Source organism: Meriones unguiculatus, chromosome 2 (assembly GCF_030254825.1).
Source record: "Meriones unguiculatus strain TT.TT164.6M chromosome 2, Bangor_MerUng_6.1, whole genome shotgun sequence".
Lineage (NCBI taxonomy): Eukaryota > Metazoa > Chordata > Mammalia > Rodentia > Muridae > Meriones > Meriones unguiculatus.
The window spans coordinates 151,775,095-151,791,806 of NC_083350.1; positions in this window are offsets into that span (position 1 = coordinate 151,775,095).

The following is a 16,712-nucleotide window of genomic DNA, read 5'->3' on the forward strand; positions in this document are numbered from 1 at the left end:
GTGGTTTTTTGTATTGTATCTGGGTTATCGTTAAATTAACAGTCAATATCCGCATTTAAATAGGTGTATAGTGTGTTAGTCTTTCTGTGTCTGGGACAGTTCACTCAGGAGGTTTTTTTTTTTTTTTCTCATTCTATCCACTTGTCTGCTAATATCACGTTGTCATTTTTTAAATGGCTGAATATTATTCCATTTTGTGAATGTTCTGTGTGTTATTAATCCATTCTTTTGTTGAGAGACATCTAGGTTTTTGGTGTTTTTTTTTTTTTTTCAATTTCTGCCTATTATGAAGAGAGCATCAATGAACATGTTTGATCAAGTGTGTTCGTTGTAGGATGAAGTATCTTTAGGTACATGCCCAAGCGTGGTTGTATAGCTGCATCTTGAGATTGATCAATTACCACCTTTGTGAAAAACTATCGCAGTGATTGTTACAGTGTCCAAAAGTTTGAACACCCACCAGCAGTAAAAGAAAGTTCCTCTTTTTTTTTTTTTTTCCAACAGCCACTGGTCATTACTCTCTCTCAATATCAATGGACTTAATTCTCCAATAAAAAGACAGACTAACAGAATGGATGCGTAAACAAAACCCAGCAATCTGTTGTATACAAGAAACACACCTAAGTCACAAAGATAGACATTACGTGAGGGTAAAGGGATGGAAGATGGCTTTTCAAGCAAATGGATGCAAGAAGCAAGCAGGAGTAGCCATTCTAATATCTGATAAAATAGTCTTTCAACCAAAATTAATCAAAAGAGATGGGGAAGGACACTTCATACTCATCAAGGGAAAATTCCACCAAGAAGACATCACAATCCTGAACATCTATGCCCCAAATACAAGGGCACCCACATTTGTGAAAGAAACATTGATAAAACTTAAACCACATATAGATCCCCACACACTAATAGTGGGAGACTTCAACACCCCACTCTCAACAAAGGACAGGTCAACAAAACAGAAATTAAACAAAGAAACAATATCTCTAACAGAGGTCATGAATCAAATGGACCTAACAGACATTTACAGAACCTTACACCCAAACACAAAAGAATTTACCTTCTTCTCAGCACCTCATGGAACCTTCTCCAAAATAGACCACATAGTGGGTCACAAAGCAAGCCTCAACAAATACAGGAAGATTGAAATAATCCCTTGTATCCTGTCGGATCACCATGGAATAAAGCTGGACCTCAGTAACAACAGAAATAGCAAAAAGCCTACACATATATGGAAACTGAACAACTTGCTACTAAAACACAGCTGGGTCAGGGAAGAAATAAAGAAAGAAATTAAAATCTTCCTAGAACTCAATGAAAATGAAGACACAACATACCCAACCTTGTGGGACACAATGAAAGCAGTGCTAAGAGGAAAGTTCATAGCACTAAGGGCCTTCAAGAAGAAATAGGAGAGTCCCTCTTACTCCACATCTTCACCACCATTGGTTTAATCTTAGCCCCTCTAATAGGTATAAGATGGAATTTTTTTTTTTTTTTGAGACATGGTTTCTCTGTGAAGCACTTGCTGTCCTGAAACATGGTAGACCAGGCTGGCTTGAATTCAGAGGTCCATGAGCTTATGTATCTTCAGTGGTGGGATTAAAGATGTGCTCCACAATTCTTGGCTTATAAAATGGAATGTCAAATTAGGTTGAGTCACATTTTTCTGGTAGCTAAGGTTGTTGAACATTGCTTTAAGTGTTTCTCACCCTTGTAAGTTTCTTCTTTTAAGTTTCCTCGGTTTAGAGCTATATCTCATTTCAAGTTTTGATTATCTTGGTGTTTTTATATCTAGTTTCTTGAGTCTTTATGTATTTTGGTTATTAGCCTTGTATTGAAAATGGCCACAGAGGAGGGCTTTGCAGCCAGTCCTGAAGATACCTGATAAAACAGGATCAGATGAATGGGGAGGAGGTCCCCCCTATCAGTGGACTTGGAAAGGGGCACGGTGGAGATGAGGGAGGGAGGGACTGGGAGGGAATGAGGGATCGGGACATGGCTGGGATACAGAGTTAATAAAATGTAACTGATAAAAAAAATAAAAAAATAATAATAAAAAAAAGAAAATGTAGCTGGTAAAAACCGTTTCTTATAATGGCTGAATAAGGCACTAATCTGTGAGTATTGCAGAATATCATTAGTAATGATTTTACCACTACTTTTTTATTATTATATTAAAACCAGCTGTATTTGCTTTTACCTTAGGACTCTGGACTATTTAGTCCCTGGTGCTTGGCCACTGAAGCACTGGTGGGTATATGCCCCATATCAGCGTCTTAAGTCTTGAGTTTTAAGTCAAATCACTGATCGGTTGTTTACTCAGACAATGGTTGGTTACTCCCACAGATTTTGTGCCACCCTTGCCCTAGAAAATTTTGCAGGAAGGACAACTTGTAGATCATAGATTTGTTGTTGCATTGTTTACATTTCTTTTCTTTCTTTCTTTCTTTTTTTTTTTTTTTTGTAGCGTTCTGCAGCAGATGGGAACAAGTACAAAGATGCACAGCCACACATTACAAACACACACATACACACACACACACACACACACACACGCACACACACAGCTAGACCTTGGAACACACAGCTCCAAATAGGATGTTTCTATCAAATCCTTCTCCTCAGATCTCTGGGAACCCTCAGGGAAAAAAGGTAGAAAGAGTGTGAGAACCAGACGGAATGAAGGACACAAGAAAATAAGGTCCTCTAAATCAAGTGAGGAAAGTCCGTATGAACTCACAGCAAGCACAGGTTCTGTACTTGTCTCATCAGGTTGTCTGGGTATATATTATAGCTTTCAGTTTAGCATTTTTAAGGACTTCTGAGTGAGATGAGAGCCATACCAAAGCTTTACAAATACATGGTTTGGACAGAGCCCAGAATGTTCCTACATAACAATATCTAGGAATAGGCATGGAAGTTTCTAGAATCCATGTACTCGAATCTTCTGTTTTGGATTAAAGGACCTTGAAAGCTTCAACTTCCAGCTTCTTTCTACTAACCTAGGCCTCAAATGTCATCTGCTGAGACTTGCTGCTGAATAATATGAACCTTTTGAGTTCTTTCTGAAATCTGGCTGGCTGATTCAACACAGTTCTTCTGGCTCAAAATTCCTCTGCAAGCTGACTGATTCAAATTGGCTTCTCTCTGTGTCTTGCTAAATTACTTTGCTTGGAAAAATTGCCTCTGAACTCCAGAAACTGAACTACACAAACTGAACTGCAATTAACAAAACTGCACTGAACTTCAATGGACTGCATAGAACTCCAGGCATCTACTGTACTGTCTCCAAGAATTCTCTGCTTTCTTTCTGTGTTGCTCCTAAGTTTCTCTTTCCTGGATCTTCTCATGAGAGTTGGGAATATCCTATCTTTGATTCATTCTGTGAAATCATTCTCTTATTAATTACTTTGTCTACCTCTCAATTAGATATCTTTGTTTGGGATTAAAAGTGTGTACTAAATTCCAACCAGAGATATTAAAAGTGTGTTGTCATGTCTAGATTCCAGCCAGAGAGATTAAGGTTTCATATTCCAGCCAGATGGATTAAAGTTGTGTACTAAGTGCATGTCTGTATTTCTGCTGAATCACACAGACCTAGGTTTTAGATGTGGTCCCTTGTCAGAGTTACCATGTTGCTGGATTTAAATTCCCCTACAGCAATTAATTTAAAACAAATAAAGGGTGCATTATTGAAGCAATTATCTACAGATAAGAAAGAGAAACCCTGAATTTCTTTTATCTAGCTGTCAAATGGTTAATATGTGACTCTACTTTAATCAACATAATCTGGAATACCAAGCAGATATCTCATATAAAATTAAACAAGTGTTTTATGTATATTGTCTCTCTTCATATGAAAACAAGTAGATGCTTTGACCATTTGTTTATGTATCTAATATTTGTTTCCTGCCAGGTTTCAAGAAAACAAAGTAGAATATGGATTTAGGCATATACAGCACTGTCAGATGTAACAGTTGTAAGAATGCAAGCAACAGAGAAGGATGAGACAGAGATGCCATCATACAGGAATCTGGGAGAATATCAGCCCCACGGGGACTTCAGAGACACACTTATCTCTGTGTAAAAAGACAGACTCCAGTAGGATGAGAATTACTAGTTGGTGGCTCTGCTAAGTGGAGAGTGTGGTCAGTTACCATGGTGTTGCTCACTCATCTGAGGAGAGGGGACCTTAAGAACAGAAAATCCTTGGGATAAAATTAGCATATCTTTGATGTAAAGTAGAAGACCTCCAAGAAGCTACACCATAGATAGCAAAGAGTTAAATATTCTGTAAGTTAGGACTTGGGTTGGAACTTGTCACTACTGCAATAAGCCATTTAAGCATCCACCAATTTATTAGGTGACTCAAATTGAATAAGGGTGTCCATAAAGTATAATATGTAACAACAGTATTTAATAATGCTAGTTTCTGACATCTTCCTCTTTTTTTTTAAACTCTGAGTTTATGTTTGTCACGTCAAAATTGGTCTGTGTAAACCCCAAATCAAAAAAAAATTCTTAATCTAATGTTTGTGTGCATTTTATTTCTATGCTTTGAGTTTCTTTAAAGTTTTTGTAGTTACTTAAACATGGTGGCTGGAAATAGTTAATTCAGTTTATATAAAGTGTTTCATTTACCATCAGGAGATATTTCAGGCCCTGAGAGAATTTGCCTTATCTTTATTTTCACTCTCTTCATAGGAAATAGAGGTAGGTATTGTTATCATATCTTGGAAATAGGAAAATTGAGCTCTGAGTAGTTAATGGCTTGCCAAGGTCACTTTAACTTGAAAACAGTGCTGAATCCATATTTCATGTATAAAGTAAAGGTTTAAAATTTCATTATATGAGTATATTTGGGGGTGTTTTCAAAAGATTACAATCTTTAAAAGACCAAAATATAAAGTATATTGATATGAAATGAAGTAGTGTATGGAACCTATATAGTCATTGTTAATGAATTTGTTAATGCTGTGTGTAGTTGCAAAGAGGCAATGCTTTCAATAATACAAATGTATTATCATCCCTTATTTCTAATGTATCACGAACTCATTAGGAACTGGAATATCTCCTGTCTTTTTAAAAGTGAGTCCTACTATAAAGGCATCAATTACACTGCTTAGAATAACTGTAAGAGGGACATAGCTAGTCCTAATTTTGACAAGAATCTTTCACTTATGATATCATGTAAGAGTAGTCTATATGAACATTGATAGGGTAAAATTATGATTCCATGAAAATCATACTACTTCAGAAACTATATAGATAGTGTGCTTGCTTTGCTAAATAAGGTAGTATAAACTCTGTTTTAACTCAGTCTTCATGCTGACATTCAGGGTAGCTATCTTAACTTTCAACTTTATTTTTTTAATTTTTATTATATTAATTATTTAATTAATTTAATACAATTTATTCACTTTGTATCCTGGCTGTAGCCCCTCCCTCCTCTCCTCCCTGTTCTACCCATCCTCCCTTTACCCCCCCTATTTTAAACACAAATATACAAAACTGAATAAGGAATGTTACTAAATATTTGTCCCCTCAATAGCAAAATGAACCTTGTCTTATCATTTGTAAGGTTCTTGTTCTGTGTAAGGAATTGTGTATGGAACCATGGAAACAATTTAAAAACATCACTGGCAAATGTGCTAGATTTTTAACGTGCTATTAATAGCTGTGTTAAGGAGGAGTTAACCATAGATCTTCAGAAAATTAGAATCTCAATGAAGTTTTAAAACATATTTCAGAAAGGTATGTAGATGACATTTAAAATCCTTGTATGGTTATACAAAAAGTGATTTCTATAAAATTCAAAATTTCAATAGTTTAAAGTATAAATTCTGAATATTTAAAAGTAATGTTTGTAAAGAAAACCACTCCTGATGAGACTAGGATCAGAGGGAAGGGGAGGAGGACCTCCCTTATCAGTAGACAGGGAGAGGGACATGGGTGAAGAAGAGGGAGAGTGGGATTGGGAGAGAAGAGTGAGGAGGTACAGGGGAGATAAAAAGTGAATAAAAAATACTTAATAAAATAAATTTTATTAAATAAAATTATTTAATTAAATAATTAAATAATTTTCTTCAATCTCACAAGTCCCATGAAAAGCATCCAATATTTCAATATTTTTAAACATACCTAAGTTAAGATAATCTATTTTTAAATTAATCAAGTCCCACCTTTTCAATTTTACAAAGTTTTAGCTTACCAAATTTTAAAGGCTCATATTGCTCATATTAACTCTACTTCAGTTATGTTATATTATTAATCCATATGAAACAAAAACAAACAAAAATATCACTTGTTTTTCTTCATTGATGACTTATTAAAAGATTTCATTTTGAAATTAAATAAATTAATGTTCCTAAATCATAAGAGCATGACCATTTAGTGTTAAGTAATGAAATTTTGAAACTAAATTTACATTTCCCATTGGAGACTTCAAACAATGTTGAAATGAATTACGGGTTAACTACATTTAATAACACCAGAGTTATGATTATTAATAATTAATTCTAGCAAAATTAGTGTTGTTCTTTTATGTTTTGTGGTTTATCTACCGTAAATGTTTTCTATTGTTGTCTCAAATGAGTCATTGATATATAATATTATCACCGTAGACCATATATGTGAAAAACAGAAAAAACAAAGCATGTGATCTCACACACACACACAGGCACACAGAGAGAGAGAATCAACTAAAGTGGTCATTGTAAACATCCAACTTGTTTCATGAGAAATTTCAAACATTTCAAACAGAAGAGGTTTTCATGGTATAATAGTCTAAATGCAAAAGACAGATAGCTTTTGGAAAAATTACAATAAACGGTATAAATGTGTTTCTCAATATTTTGAAATAATAACTACACCAAAAAAAATGCATGAGGCATAGAAAGGGTATTTCTAGGAAAATTCAAACAATAAAGTAAAATAAGAATTGCAGAAATGAACTCACCAGTCTTTCCTTGTATTGTGTTAATTAAGGCAAATTAATAGTTCTTATAAATTAAATGTCCTCAGGGAAGCCGAAGCAGGAGAAAACAAATATATGTGTTCCAATAAATATTAACAATACCAAGAATCTTAGTCTAATGTCCTTGTTTTCAGTTTAAATTACATATAAAGTTACCTTCTGGGTTTTCATTAATAATACAGTTTTATCACTAATAAACACATATTGCCTACCAAAAAGATTAGAAAACTCTGTCATACATATTAATTTCTCATTAAAATTTTGTTTAAGTTATAGTAGTGTTACTATGGAGAAGTAGAATGTTACTGTTTACAATGAAGATGTCTTAATGGTCAGAAGATTCAATAATTATAGATCGGTTATTACTGAAATGATGTAGTCAGGATTAGAATATCATGGGCTTCTGATGTCATAGACTTCTAATTTATAGATCTGACTTTTCTACATTGTGTATGTCCTCATTTTTATGGGAAACTCGGCTCTCTGTGCCAGAACCTATGGGAAGACTCAGAATTATTAGTGAAGCAGTGGCATTCACATTGCATTACCTGCCTGTGACCCTTAGGAGTTTCTCAGGACATTCTTTCCTAATACTCTGAAAAGAGTATTTGTATTACAGATCACACCACACAATATATTAGGTAATATGCTACAATATTTTATTAAACACATTTAATTTCCCACTGGCTTCCAAGTTACTGTAAGTCTTCTGTGGTTCAAGTATTCCCTTTGCTCATTTAAAGAAGAATACAAATAAGGCATTTCAAAAGTTTTCAATGAAAGGAGATTGAAAAATTAGCCTTAGCAGATATTAAAATAATCACTATCCTCCCCAGGATTACCAAATACCATAAATTTTTCTCAGTACAAAAAAAAATACATTACCTTATGATTTCATTAAATGATACATTGTGCAGTCATGTGAGAAAAGAAAAAGAATCTTTTTATTAATAATAACACTGAGAATAGTTACCAAAAATGAATTACAGAGACATTCAATATTTATTGAATTTAACTGTGTTGTACAGTATGGAAAAGGAGACTATATATAAGCTTCGTTTAATGCAATGTATTTTGATCATATCCTTTTCTCTCCTCAAGTTCCTACCATCTCCCTACCAATATTCTTTCACTTACATTAATAAAAAAAATCTATTGTAGGCTCCGCTCTTGTTCCCTATTTTAACCTATCCCTGTGTCTACTCTATTTGCCCTTCTGAATGAGAATTAAGTATCCTTCAGAGTCCTCCTTGTTATTTATCTTCTTCAGGTCTTAGATTTTAGTATGGCTATCTTATATTATATGGCTTTTAAGTGAGTATGCAGCATGAGATTCTTTCTGGTTCTGTCAACCTCCCTCAGGATAGCTTTTCTAGCTCCATCCATTTGCCTGAAAATTTCATAATGTAGGATAAACATACTAAAATCTGTACACCTAAAGAAGCTAAGCAAGAAGGAGGCCCCTGGGTAAGATGATCAATTCTCACTCAGAAAGGCAAATGGAATAGACATTGGGTAAGGGAGAAAACAGGGAATAAGACAGGAGCCTACCACAAAGGACCTCTGAAAGACTCTACCCAGCAGGGTATCAAAGCAGATACTAGACTCATAGCCAACCTTTGGGCAGAGTGCAGGGAATCTTGTGAAAGAATGGAGAGATGAAAGACCTGGAGGGGACAGGAGCTACACAGGAAGAATAACAAAAGCAAAAAATCTTGGCACAGGGGTCTTTTCTGAGACTGATACTCCAGCCAAGGACCATGCTTGGAGATAACCTAGAACCCCTGCACAGATGTAGCCCATGGCAGCTCTGTCCAAGTGGGTACCATAGTAATGGGAACAGGGGCTGTCTCTGATAAGAACTCAGTGGCTGGCTCTTTGATCAACTCCCCCTGAGGGGGGAGCAGCCTTGCCAGGCCACAGAGGAAGACAATGCAACTATTCCTGATGAGACCTGATAGGCTAGGGTCAGATGGAAGGGGAGGAGGACCTCCCTTATCTGTGGACTTGGAGAGGGGCATAGGAGAAGAGGGAGGGAGAGCATGATTGGGAGGGAATGGGGGAGGGACTACAACTATGATACAAAGTGAATAAACTGTAATTAATAAAAAATAAATTAAACAATTTAAGAAAATAACTGACAAGTATTCCATTTTGTAAATGTACAACAATTTCTTAATCCATTCTTTGGTTGAGGGACATCTAGTTGATTTCGTGTTTCTGACTATTATGAATAAAGCTGCTAAGAACATACTGGAATGTCCTTGTTGTATGGTAAAGCATCTTTCTGTTATAGCCCATGGATGGTATAGCTGGGTCTTGGTGTAGCACTATTTCTAATTGATTGCCAAAGTTTGTACAAGTCTGTACTTCTACCAGCAATGAAGGAGTATTCTTTTTTCTTCACATCCTCCCTAGCACATGCTTTCACTTGAATTTTTGATCTTAGCCATTCTGATGTGTGTAAGATGAAATCTCAGACTCATTTTGATTGCATTTCACCAATGACATTGAGCATTTCATTAAGTGCTTCTCAGACATTCAAAATTCCTCTCTTGAGAATTCTGTTTAGCTCTGCACCCCATTTTTTTTTCAATGCAGTTTATTCAGGAACATTGAACAATCCTCGGACCCCGGGGAAAGCCAGCCCACAGCTTAAATAGCCTCTGGATAGCCAACCCAGGCGTGCCACGGGGGCAATGCAGATAGGTCCACATACTGAATTTAGTGCTAAAAGATTGGCAGGTCATTTTCTCAAACATCCCACTGGCGTGCATACAGAAACAGGTTCACGGAACTACATGATGGATGGTCATACTCATTCCTGGAGAGAGAGCAGGGCTCCAAGTGCCCAGGGCACTCATCTTACTAACCCATGCTGTCCCATTCAGTGGTGTCTTTGCAAGCAATTGGCTGCTATCACATCACAGAATCCATTTGAAACTTTTTTTTGTCTTGTTTTACGGCTTGACTCGAACTAATTTTCAAACAGAAGCCTCCTATTTTCACACTTTAGTGCTTCTTTGAGGTCCAGCTCATGGTGAAGAAGAGTAGCCAGACAGCATTCCTGGTTTAGAAAAGTGTGAGAAAAAGGTATCGGACGGGTCTGATGCTCTTTGGGTGGATGACACCTAAATGAACATCTGTACAAAGTCCCAATTTATTTCTAATATCAGAGATCAGACCTCTACTCTTGCCTGATGCGTCTAAAACAAAAAGGGGGAACTGTAGAGAGCTGCGGGATGCTATGCCTTAAAGATGGAGCTGATTTCCGCCTTCCACCTTCCCAATGGTGAGTGCTCTCTGTCACGAACAACTCCACATTTGGCTAAGGCCGAGGATCTGGCTTGCTTCCATGTATGTGGACCTTCTTTGGGCAGGTCTCAGGAGTCATATGGAAAGTGGGGTGATAGAAGGTCCTGGAGCAGACAGAAGATCCACATGGAGAAAACAAAGGCAAAATAATCTGGTCCCAGGGGGACCTGCAGAGACTGATGCACCAACCAAGGTTCATGCATGGAGGGGACCTGTACCCCTGCATTCCCTTAATCTCAGCAAACATTTTAGGACTTTTCTATAATAGTAGATATTTTGGAAGTGCTGGCTTCAGGAGTTGGCACATTGCCTTGATTGTTCATATCTTGCTTCTGTGGTAGAATTTAGACATCGGGAATTACAACTTTTTTAGTGGTTCTTTTAGTTGGCACCTGTTCTAGCTTGTGTTGGGTGGCTCGTTCATTCTTTGCTGTTATCTGTCCTAACTGAACAGATCATTGATAACGCACAATCTCAGTTGTACGGTCATTCTGGGTTTTAGGGTTCATATTCCTACTAGTCTTAGACGTGATATTCTGGTAAGAGTTCTGATTTGGCTCTAAGTAGTCTCAGATTCCTATGATGGCATGGATAGGTGATAGGTTAGCAAGCAGAGGGAGTAGACTGAGCCTGAATTTCTCTTAAACTGGGTACAAGGTCTGGCTCCATGAGGAATGGTATACAGAATTAAAGATATCCTGCCTCTGGCCAAGTAAGTTCAAAGGAGTGGACATATGATATGAGAAAGCACTGAGTGGACAGGCAGTGATACCAGTGACTCTGGAGAGAGCAGAATGAAAGAGGTGAAGAAGGGCACTGGTAGCCTCCCTGGGTCCCAGCCAAGTGTTCTGGCTGGATGTCTAATAAAGAGAAGTTTTTGTCACTGGGGACTTCAAAAAGAATGGAGTTGCTTAAGAGGAATATTTGACATAGGCCAGAGGAAAAACTAGGGGTGGCCTTGGTCCATATCAGGAGGCTAGATCACATGAGGATTAAGGTGGAATGGGAGAAAGAAAGAAATTTTATTTCATCTATTAAATATTAATTAATGGATTAACTTGTAGGTGGAAAATGTTATTAATGGTTTTAAAACATCTAGTTTATGTAAAGGAAGACACATTACTGAAATAAGATCAAGGTTCTATTTTCTCCACGTTGTATATAGAGGAGAGAAAATAATATTATACATGAATCAATAAAGAATAGAATGTCCGGTTTTAACAGATTTATGAAGAAGAACAAAGTTTGCTAGATGGACTGGACCCTGATTTAAATAAAGGGGAACATTTGCTATCCTAGGTTTTGAGGTAGGAAGCATACCGTACAAGTCCAAGGAAGTACGCTCTGGGAAGTAGGGAACATTCTACAAGTGTGTGGCTAGCTTTGTTCTGGAGAGTTTGCAAGCTCCCGTACCTGGCTTTTGGACTGAGGAATGGTTATGGTTTTAGCTCCTAAATTCCTTTCTCATTAAGGAGGTCTTATATGAGCAAGAGACTGCGCTCGAGTAGATGTGCTTAGGGAACACAGGTGTAATGAAACTCAATATGACTGCTTTGAAGGTAGAAACAAGCCAACAGACTAAAACTCAATTGAAAACAGCAGACAAACATCCAACTCCTCCCCCAAACAAGTAGAGTTCACACAGTGAAGACAAGAAAATGGATTCTCCCTTGGAGTCTCCTGCGTGTGCGGCATGCCGACATGACCCCTTAATATTAGTCTAAGGGGACCTGTGTCTGACTTGTAATCTGAAAAATATAGTTTTTTTTTGAAATTACTAAAAACAATCATTCCTTCTTAAGGTGTACAGATTTTAGTACGTTTATCCTATATTATATGTCTAGTATCCACTTATAAGTGAGTATATACCCTGTGTGTCTTTCTGCTCCTGGGATACCTCACCCAGGATGATCTTTTCTAGATCCCACCATTTGCCTGCAAAGCAATGGCTGGCTCTTTGTCCACTCCTGCCCCAAGGGATGAACAGCCTTGCTAGGCCACAGAGGAGGACATTGCAGACAGTCCTGAAGATACCTGATAAGCTAGAGTCAGATGGAAGGGGAGGAGGTCCTCCCCTATTAGTGCACTGGGAAAGGGGCAGGGAGGAGATGAAGGAGTGAGAATGGATTGGGAGAGAATGAGGAAGCAGCATACAGCTGGGATATAGAGTTAATAAAATGTAACTAATAATAAAAATAAAAAAATAAAAAAGAAGTGTTATGGGCCTGGGAAATAGAGACTTTGGAAGTGTATCAGTCAGATATAGCAGACTACTCTCAGTAATATGGACACTGAGAAGCCCATTTTCTGGCAGGGAAACAGAAGCTTATGTGACTCTGCCGTGTCTCTGAAGTTGATTAGACCCAAGCCTGATTTAAGGAAGGAGTGGCTACATTCCTGTCATGCTAACTAAGAAATGTCTGGGATTTGGGCAACACTCTACTGTCCCTTATCTGGCTTGGGAACCCACAAATTAAAGTACAGGTGATGAAGACTTTGTTTATTTGTTTGTGGACATAATGTCAGGAGTGTCAAAACTTCTCAGATCTTCTCAAACGAAGACTATACTTTTCAACAAACACTACTTCTCACAATGGTATTCTCTCTCCTTTGGACATGGCAGCTCAGGAACCTCTGAACTCTCACAGAGAACACTCATAGCTGTTACAAGGATTCCTTTAAAGTATAAATTAAAGCAAAGTCTTATCATATTTTCTGGGAAGTTCCTCCACTCTTTACTTGTAAGCAAATGTATCAGTCATTTCTAACGGTATGTAATTGGGTCTCCCTTACCTGGCTTGATAAAAATATACCTGTCCCACTGTCTTGCTTTTCACCCACTGTAAGTCTATTCCTTAAGGTAAAGTGCTTCCCTGGGTTGTCTTATTAGTTCATTTTATTAAGTTTAACACCCAAATAAAATGTTTAGGAAAACTGTATTATTTTCTTTGTATTATTTTTGTCCCATCTGAGCATTTATTCCACTTATGTAAAACATGAAAGTAATTTATCCAGAATGTGCTTAACAAATAGTTGTTGCTTAATGACTGTTTTTCAAGAGTTCACTTCAGAGGTCTGAGACAATGATATCTCCTACTATTTTAGTTCAAGTACTCTGCTATCAGAATACATATGTGCCTATCACCAGTGGTATTATTTGATGACACATACATAGAGATCCAAAATACATTACATGAACCTTTTAAATCAAGGGAATAAAAACAAATGCGGTCTGGACTCACTTTCATGTTTCCAGAAAGATTAGTTACATTCTTGTCACTATTGCTTTAAAAATCTGTTGTGAATAATGAAACTATATATATTCCTTTAATTCAATTAACATATAAACTAAGCATAAAATGGAAGTCTTTAACAAAAATCATGCATATACAAAGATCTACATTTTCCAGTGATGCCAGTGTCAGTGTAGAAATATTTATTTTTATTGTTTAAGAAGTCTGAAAACAATTCCTATTTAAGCTCTGTGAGAACTTAAATTTAAACCCCAGCTATGAAATTGCTTGAAAATTAAGATAAGCCCCAAGGATAGGTTTTACATTCCAATCTTTTCAAAAATTTTGTGTGTTTGATGAGCAATTTCACATGTTCATTTCAACGAACAATAGTGTCAGGGTGATCAAAGCAAGAATTCCAATCCCTAAAATATCCCTAGAGATGACATCAATATAAAAGCAATTTTATCTGGATAGGTTTTAAATTTTCATCATTTCTAGGTATGTGTGTGTCTTTATTGATGGTAAATTTCATAGAAATCGTTTAACACTAAGACAGATTAATGTGCTGTGTTCACATTGCATTTGTTCTCGTGCCATTTTAAGGTAGAAAACAAGATATTTGAACCTAGTTATCTACTATGAGTCTATCCATATAAAATCTTGCATCTATTTTAATTTTATTTCATTTTATTTTCATTTTCTGACATATAGTGACCCCTGATAGTTGTGGATTAATAGTAATTCCTTAATTGTGATAATTCACTGATTTCTTAAAGTCACTGAATCAGAAAGCTTTGATATGAAGCACACTCACAGAATCTTTTATATGAAAAGGCCAGCCAGGACTTATCTCTTTCAGTGGGTATTCCACTCTCTGGGTTGTGTTTCCTTCTCTGGCTCTTCAGAGGGTTGGTGCTGTGACTGTCAAACAGGATGCTCCTTAAGTCCTGTTCTTTTTCTTCTGTTTGTTTAGTCCTATCCCAGATTGCCTGTCTTTGCTTTATCTTATTTTCTTTTATAAATTTATCCTTAAAAAGCCTGTTTGTTTTCTAGCTAAAGACAGAAAGTGGGTAGATTCAGATAGAAAAGATGGTGAGCAGGATCTTAGAAGGGTTGGAGAGGTAGAAATTGTAATCACAACACATTGGATTAAAAAAAAACTATTTTCAATTAAAAAAATTAAAACAAAATAAGTAGAGAAGCGACCAGGGTCAGAAACAATATTTCAAGTTACTGAGATGAGACTGAAAATTGCACTCCTACTTGCTAGTGGTAACTCTAACAGATAGTATCCAGGTATTAATTTTGAGAGTTAATATATATGAGTTTGTATTAAATTAAATAAGACCTTTTAAAACACTTTATTATTTATGAAATTTGAAGAATATTCCTAAATTGTTTTTCTGAATATGTGTTTTTAATTTTACATTTTATGTCTACAATTTCCCATAGAATGAATAATGTAATAGAAAGAAATAATGGGAACTTGTTATTCTTGGTTATGCATGTGTTTTTTGAACAGGTTAAAAACACAACAGAAAAATCAAAGATTACTCAAAATATGGTTCCAGGAGCTCACAAGCAGTTGCTTTAATTTCCATATAATAATGTATTTAGATAAATCCCGATGTAGTTTAGAAAAAAAAATCTCAAATGTGTGCATGAGATGACTTATGATCACAGATGCACACAGGACAAGGGGTAAAAGAAGGACAAACCCTCTGTAAAAGATAAATTCATTCTAGACCTAACCTCAGCACATAAGCAACAGTTGTGCAACTTGGTCTTCATATGGGACTCCAGGAGTAGGAGCAGGAGTAAGAGTAGGAGCTATGCCAGGCTGTGTTGGCTCTCCTTGGATCCCTTTGCTTTAACTGAGCTGCCTTGCCTAGCCAAAATAGAAGATGTGCTTAGTCCTGCTATAACTTAATATGCAAGACTGGTTGATATCCATGGAGGACTCCCATTTTCTGAATATATTTTTCCTGAGACACTCTTTTTCTGGGTCACAGACACAAAGCCCAGTGAAGGTGAGATGGGCAAGGAACCCATGTCCCTTTGTCCCCAATTCTGAGAAGGACTGTATGGCATCAGACCTGTTTGGAGAGCTTTCTGCCTGCTCCCCATCTACAGGGTCCACATGGATCACAGGCACCAAGCACAGCAGAAACAGCAAACTCAGTGGAGGTGAGCTCGACATGGGAACCAGGCTCCATTGTCTACCATCCCAAAAGGGTTGTGTAGTACCAGAGCAATTTTCAGCTTGGAGATCTCTTTGCAAGCACCCTATCTACATGGCACACCTGGGACACAGACAGTAAACCCATTAGAAGACACTAGGCTGGTGAACAGTAGGGTAAACCAGATGGTTAGAGGCAAACATAAGAACACAAGCAATAAAACTCAGGATCGTACGACACCACCAGAAAACAGGTCCTACCACATCAAACCCTGGAGATATATTCACAAAGAATATATAATCTTACATTAGCAAAAACAAAAGAATCACACACAAAAACTCTATCACAAACAACATCAAATTAACAGGTAGTAACAAGTGGTCATTAATACCTATCAACATCAATGGTATCAACTCCCCAATAAAAAACAAAACAAAACAAACAAACAAACAAAAAAACACAGGTAGGCTCCAGTCCTGTTACTTGTTTTCTCCTATTTCCAATGTCCATCCCATTTGTTTTTCTAAGTGAAAATTGATTGTCTTACCCTGGGACCTATTTATTATTTATTTTCTTTAGGTGTACAGATTTTAGTATGCTTATCCTATCTTATAGGTCTAGTATCCATTTATAAGTGAGGATATACTATCTGTGTCTTTCTGCTTCGGGGATACCCCACTCAGGATGATCTTTTCTAGATTCCACCATTTACCTACAAAGTTCATGATTTCCTGTCACTGACACGAATTCAACAGCTGGCTCTTTGACCTCTCACCCACCACTCGAGGGAGGAGCAGCCTTGCTAGGCCACAGAGGAGGACATTGCAGCCAGTCCTGAAGAGACCTGATAAGCTTGGATCAAATAGAAGAAGAAGAGGACCTTCTCCATCAGTGGACTTAGAGAGAGAGGCAGGGAGGAGATAAGGGATGGAGGGTGAGATTGGGAGGGAATGAGGAAGGGGGCTACAGATGAGCTGCAAAGTGAATAAACTGTAACTAATA